Source organism: Palaemon carinicauda, chromosome 4 (genome assembly GCF_036898095.1).
Source record: "Palaemon carinicauda isolate YSFRI2023 chromosome 4, ASM3689809v2, whole genome shotgun sequence".
Taxonomy (NCBI): Eukaryota; Metazoa; Arthropoda; class Malacostraca; order Decapoda; family Palaemonidae; genus Palaemon; species Palaemon carinicauda.
Window position 1 is genome coordinate 68,981,012 of NC_090728.1, and position 7,500 is coordinate 68,988,511.

The 7,500-nt window shown below is 39.6% G+C and overlaps 1 protein-coding gene across 1 annotated transcript in view; it reads left to right on the top strand.

Annotated features, from left to right (window-relative positions):
- The window catches only part of LOC137639491 (uncharacterized peptidase YuxL-like), a 185,516-nt gene that overhangs the window by 1,457 nt on the left and 176,559 nt on the right, over window positions 1-7,500 (top strand). The window lies entirely within an intron of this gene.

The following is a 7,500-nucleotide window of genomic DNA, read 5'->3' on the forward strand; positions in this document are numbered from 1 at the left end:
CTGATACTTACAGGGATACATCTTATCCTAATCTAATCCAGGAAGTTACATCCTATGTGACTATGCAATCAAGGGAATTACTTATTTTGATAACCTTAAGATTATGTCAAGAGCAATTACTCACATTAATACCTAACAGAATCCAAAAAACTAATGTCAGTAATATTCGCACCCACACCTGACCTAACCTATGGCACCGAATCTTCCCTTCCTTAATTTTTCTAAAAGAAAAAAATTACTATCAGAGCAGTTTATAGGACTGCATCATAACCTAGCCTATTTTAGGGTGCTTCATCTTGCTTGACCAAGAATAGATTTCATTCCTTCACTCCCCACCCGATCATTCCCTTGACTTTTCCAGCGGATCTTTCAATGAATCATATACTTACCTAATCTAATCCAAGGCAAAACGTCCTACTCAACGAGGCTGTCTTTTACTATGCCTTCTTTGTTGTGTCACTCCTATTGAAAATCTGATAGAGCTCACGCAATTTTGCATGGCATTTTGAAGTGATATAACAGCCCATCCTTAAATTTTTCATCAGCATAAATGATTTTGTGGAAAAGATTACTACAGCCGTGACTGATATTGGTTTGAAGGTCAAAATCAATCGAGACTACAAGCATTCAAACAGATAAATAATATTAATGCAAAATGCTGTTGATGATACAACGGGTAATGTGGACCATGACGGGTATGGAAGGAAAAACTGGTAAAGATGCAGTGGACAGAAAGATAGTTTTTTCACATTATTTTTGTAGTTCAACCTATTTCGTTGTCAGATTTTATCTATTGTTACAGTATTAGGGGGTGGAGGGGGGACAGGGGTGCCAGAGCCAGCCCCCTTCCCCATTTTTTAGCAGGAAATCTAATTGTCTATCTTTTACTTCAGAAATTTAATTTCTCAGGAAAGATTCAAAGATATCAAATTTCATATATTTAGTACCTCACTCTATAAGAATTGTCATTAAAAACAATTTATCGAATAGAAGGTTTTTGTTGACAATCATTTCCGTGTTAGCTATCTTTACATCATATATATATATATATATATATATATATATATATATATATATATATATATATTTACATGTATATATATATATATTTATATATGTAAATATAATATATATGTATATACATATGTATATTTATATATATATATTTATACATGTATATATATGATATATAATATATATATATATATATATATATATATATATATATATATATATATATATATATATATATATATATATATATATATATGTGTGTGTGTATATATATATTTATATATATACACACACACACATATATATATATAGATAGATAGATAGATAGATATTTATATACATATACATATATACTGTATATATATTTTATATATTCATATATACACACACACACACACACACATATATATATATATATATATATGTATAATATATATATATATATATATTTATATATATATGTATAGATATATATGTACAGTGAACCCTCGCTACTTCGCGGTTCGACCATCGCGGATTCACCACTTCGCGGGTTTTTTCCATAACCCATATGTATGTAAATATCGCGGATTTTCCGGAAATTTCGAAAATACCGCAAAATCTGAGGACCCCCAAATACGATATTTCGTTACCTGTAATTCCATTAATACTGTAATTAGTAATATTTGCTCTTACTGATTGTTCATTGCATTACATATGATATATAATTCAGCACAGAAAGAAATAAAACACGAAAAGAGAATGTGATCATACGATAATACAGTACTGTATACAGTACGTAGTAAAATTAAATCGAACATGAAACGCAAATCAGATGCAGTCATACCATATTAGAATGGTGTAAGGCTGCTGATGGCTACTACTGTACTGCAAATGTAATGGATGTGCATCTTTTCCATGATTCTTTTGTATGTATACGTACGTAGTACTGCATCCAATAATATTCTTTGTTGCAAAAATCACATTTCGAATAAGCGTACGAGAGAGAGAGAGAGAGAGAGAGAGAGAGAGAGAGAGAGAGAGAGAGAGAGAGAGAGAGAGAGAGAGAGAGATAGAGAGAGAGAGAGAGAGACACACATCCTACAAAAGAATAAAATAACATACGTAAAGCTATTATTATTATTGTTATTATTATTATTGTTGTTGTTGTTAATAAAATTATTATTGTTATTATTATTATCATTATTATTATTATTATTACTGTACAGTATTATTATCATTATTTATTATTATTATGGGCCAGGTAGTGAGAAAAGTGAAAAAGAGCGGAATGAGTTCTGGAATGAATTAACTAGGTGTGTAGAAGGACTGGGTAGAAGGAATTATGTAGTTGTTATGGGTGACTTAAATGCTAGAGTGGGCGCTGGAGAGGTAGAAGGTGTCATTGGGAAGTATGGCGTACCAGGTGAAAATGAGAGTGGTGAGAGACTGGTAGATATGTGTGTTGAACAAGAGATGGTAATAAGTGCTAGCTTTTTTAAAAAGAAAGATAAAAATAAGTATACATGAGGCAAAGAGGGCAGCTGACCTGAGGTGGGGTCAGGGACTGGGTCAGTCATATGAAGAGAATAAGAAGAAGTTTTGGAAAGAAGTGAAGAGAGTAAGGAAGGCCGGCGCAAGAATTGAAGAGACAGTGAAAGATGGAAATGGAAGGTTGTTAAAAGGAGAGGAGGCAAGGAAAAGGTGGGCGGAATATTTTGAAAGTTTGCTGAATGTTGAGGATGATAGGGAGGCAGATATAATTGCTGTTCCAGGTGTTGAGGTGCCAGTGATGGGAGATGAGAATGAGAGAGAGATTACAATAGAGGAAGTGAGGAGAGCACTAGATGAAACGAGAGTAGGAAAAGCATCTGGTATGGATGGTGTGAAAGCTGAGATGTTGAAGGAAGGGGGTGTGACTGTACTTGAATGGTTGGTGAGATTGTTTAATGTGTGTTTTGTGTTGTCAATGGTACCAGTAGATTGGGTCTGTGCATGTATTGTACCACTATATAAGGGTAAGGGAGATGTGCATGAGTGTTGTAATTCAAGAGGTATTAGTTTGTTGAGTGTAGTTGGAAAAGTGTATGGTAGAGTACTGATTAATAGGATTAAGGATAAAACAGAGAATGCATTCTTGGAAGTACAGGGTGGTTTTAGAAGAGGTAGGGGTTGTATGAATCAGATTTTTACAGTTAGGCAGATATGCGAGAAATATTTAGCAAAAGGTAAGGAGGTGTATGTTGCGTTTATGGATCTGGAGAAAGCATATGATAGAGTTGATAGGGAAGCAATGTGGAATGTGATGAGATTATATTGAGTTGGTGGAAGGTTGTTGCAAGCAGTAAAAAGTTTCTACAAAGGTAGTAAAGCATGTGTTAGAATAGGAAATGAAGTGAGCGATTGGTTTCCGGTGAGAGTGGGGCTAAGACAGGGATGCGTGATGTCGCCGTAGTTGTTTAACTTGTATGTTGATGGAGTGGTGAGAGAGGTGAATGCTTGAGTGCTTGGACGAGGATTAAAACTGGTAGGCGAGAATGATCATGAATGGGAGGTAAATCAGTTGTTTGCGGATGATACTGTACTGGTAGCAGACACAGAAGAGAAGCTTGACCAACTAGTGACAGAATTTGGAAGGGTGTGTGAGAGAAGGAAGTTGAGAGTTAATGTGGGTAAGAGTAAAGTTATGAGATGTACGAGAAGGGAAGGTGGTGCAAGGTTAAATGTCATGTTGAATGGAGAGTTACTTGAGGAGGTGGATCAGTTTAAGTACTTGGGGTCTGTTGTTGCAGCAAATGGTGGAGTGGAAGCAGATGTACGTCAGAGAGTGAATGAAGGTTGCAAAGTGTTGGGGGCAGTTAAGGGAGTAGTAAAAAATAGAGGGTTGGGCATGAATGTAAAGAGAGTTCTATATGAGAAAGTGATTGTACCAACTGTGATGTATGGATCGGAGTTGTGGGGAATGAAAGTGATGGAGAGACAGAAATTGAATGTGTTTGAGATGAAGTGTCTGAGGAGTATGGCTGGTGTATCTCGAGTAGATAGGGTTAGGAACGAAGTGGTGAGGGTGAGAACGGGTGTAAGAAATGAGTTAGCAGCTAGAGTGGATATGAATGTGTTGAGGTGGTTTGGCCATGTTGAGAGAATGGAAAATGGCTGTCTGCTAAAGAAGGTGATGAATGCAAGAGTTTATGGGAGAAGTACAAGAGGAAGGCCAAGGTTTGGGTGGATGGATGGTGTGAAGAAAGCTCTGAATGATAGGAGGATAGATGTGAGAGAGGCAAGAGAGCGTGCTAGAAATAGGAATGAATGGCGAGCGATTGTGACGAAGTTCCGGTAGGCCCTGCTGCTTCCTCCGGTGCCTTAGATGACTGCGGAGGTAGCAGCAGTAGGGGACTCAGCAGTATGAAGCTTCATCTATGGTGGAAATGTGGGAGGTTGGGCTCTGGCACCCTAGCAGTACAAGCTGAACTCGGCTAAGTCCCTGGTTAGGCTGGAGGAACGTAGAGAGTAGAGGTCCCCTTTTTTTGTTTTGTTTCTTGTTGATGTCGGCTACCCCCCAAAATTGGGGGAAGTGCCTTTGGTATATGTATGTATGTATTATTAATACTGTACGTACAGTATACGTGGGGTATCTTGTACTTTGAGTTGGTAACCTACGCATCATATACTGTAAGACGGGTTGTGATTGGTTCAAGCGCTGATAGATGACGAATCAAAACTCAAGTTTTGTTATCTAGCCTGTGATTGGTGTTTTGCCCTCATCTCCAACCCTCAGCATCTGGTTCTCGCGGGGCCCGGGTCGTCCACTTTCTCTTACGGCGTATCGCTGAGTAGACGTTCTTAAGTTTGTGAAGTTTTATCTGTGCTGTGTGCGACTGTTTTAAGTTGAACTTTTTGTTAAATCCTACTGTGCAATGCCTCCCAAGCGTTCTGCTTCTACTAAGGCTGGTAATGAGCCTAAACGCCACCGAAGGATGATGACGATTGCTGAGAAGGTTACGCTTCTCGATATGTTAAAAGACGGTAGAAGTTACGCGGCCGCAGTCCGCCATTTTGGAATCAACGAATCCACCGTTCGCTATATCAAGAAGGACGAGGCGAACATTAGAAAGACGGCTGCACTCACCTTTAGCAGATCAGCGAAGCGAGTCGTTACAACGCGTAATAAAACGATCGTACGCATGGAAGGTGCTTTAGCTGTGTGGATTGCCGACTGCCGGAAGAAGAACATAGCCTTGGATACGAACACCATCCGAACAAAGCCTTTGAGCTTGTATGAGAATTTTGCTGCAAAGGAACCTCAAGACGACGACAGCAACCATGCTGAAGAAGATGATGATGCAGATGATCCTCAACCAGGGACATCCACTGATTCCCAGCCTCAGAAACAACGTTTTTCCGCCAGCAAAGGATGGTTCGCGAAGTTTCAGAAACGCTTCCCCCTGAAAAGCGTTTCCCTGCATGGCGAGGCTGCTTCGGCTGACACTGCCGCTGCTGAAACTTACGTGAACCAGACGTTCAAGAATATTATCACCGAAGGTGGATACAAGCCGGAACAAGTCTTTAATATGGAGGGGACCGGCTTGTTTTGGAAGAGAATGCCGTCGCGAACTTTCCTGTTCAAAGAGGAAGCCAAAGCCTCTGGCTTTAAAGCATTCAAGGATCGCGTTACCCTCGTGATGTGTGGCAATGCTGCTGGATTTTTGCTAAAGCCGGGGCTTATTTATAAGTCGAAAAATCCTCGCGCTTTGAAAAATAAAAACAAGAATCTCCTTCCCGTGTACTGGATGCATAATCCAAAAGCATGGATTACGAAGATGCTGACCTCCAACTGGTTCCACCAGTGTTTCATCCCGCAAGTCAGTGAATATCTCGTAGAGAAGAGCTTGCCATTCAAGATCCTCCTCCTTATGGATAACACTGGTGGACACGCAACTGACCTGTCGCGTGAGGGCGTTCAGGTTGAGTTCCTGCCACCCAACACCACGTCATTAATTCAACCAATGGACCAGGGGGTTATCGGGGCGTTCAAGGCCCTCTACACGAAGAATACCTTGGCGGACCTCGTTGCGTGTGTGGATGCTGCCCAAGAGGATGAGGATGAAGATTTTAACTTGAAGGCGTACTGGCGGCAGTACACCATAGCCACGTGCCTGAAGAATATTCAGAAGGCACTTCAAGAGATGAAACCTGCAACTGTGAATGCGAGCTGGAAGAAGTTGTGGCCCGAGACTGTTTACGACGACGAGGGATTTACACCTGCTGAAATCCAACACTCTGCAGTACGCAAATCTGTGCAGTTGGCTGCCATAATTGGAGGTGACGGGTTTGGCGACATGACGACTGAAGACGTCGACGAGTTGTTGGACTGCCATTCCCAGCCACTAACTGACGCAGACCTCGAAGACCTGACGAAATCGGCAAGCGAAGAAGAGAGTGAAACCCAGGAAGAGACCCAAGAAAATGTCGAAGAAACGGGCTTAACACTAGAATGGCTTGCCAAGGTCTGCAACCATATAAAGGAGGTGAAAGAAATGTTGCAAGAGTGGGACGAGGATATGGTTCGGTCGATGCAATTCTGCAACAAGGTTGATGACATAATGACTCCCTACAAGATGCTCTAAGATCGAAAAAAGAAGCAGCGGCAACAACTTCCGATCACAATGTTCTTCCAGCCTCGCAAAAAAGAGCCAGTTCCTCCTGCTACTACGCCTTCGGAAGAAATTGAAGAAGTTGAAGAGGTGTCCCAGGAAAAGACACCTCCGTCTGAAGAGACGTAAAATACTACCTGGCTGCACAGTAAAGCACATCATCAGCTTCATCATCATCATTTCTACTGTGCAGCAAATTCATCGCCATCATCATTCAAGTTTTTCTTGAACTTCTTTCGTGGTGAGTACAGTAACAATCTTTATTTTTTACTTTAATATTCTAACATTCTAATATTTGTGCCTGTTTTATAGTTTAGTTCTGTATGCATTAAGTTAAAGGGAAGGTTTTAAAAGTCTACATGTTGTAACCTGTCATATTTTTTTTGTTTAAAATTTACATTTACATACGTAAAACAATCTCTCTCTCTCTCTCTCTCTCTCTCTCTCTCTCTCTCTCTCTCTCTCTCTCGTAAATTGTTTTCCTGCTTTGCTACGTACAGTATGTACTGTATGATTTTATATAGATACGGTAAATTATATTTGTACTAATAACATATTTTGTAAATGCTTTTACTGTAAATATCATTATTTATCACTTTCATCATGCGCGTTGAATGCCTTCTTTGTTCTGAGCGTGGTTGTTTATTGAGCGTACAGTACTTTATGACGCCGTCGTTTCAGGCGGCGTCATAAAGAAAAACATTTCATTTGGAAGTCCTAAGAAAAATTAAGTAAAACATTGGTAATAAAAAAATCAACATACTGTATAATCAATATAATCGATGCAAAAACTAACCTATACATATATGTGTACACTAAATGAGTTTGTTTCTTCATTATGATCAGAGATGAA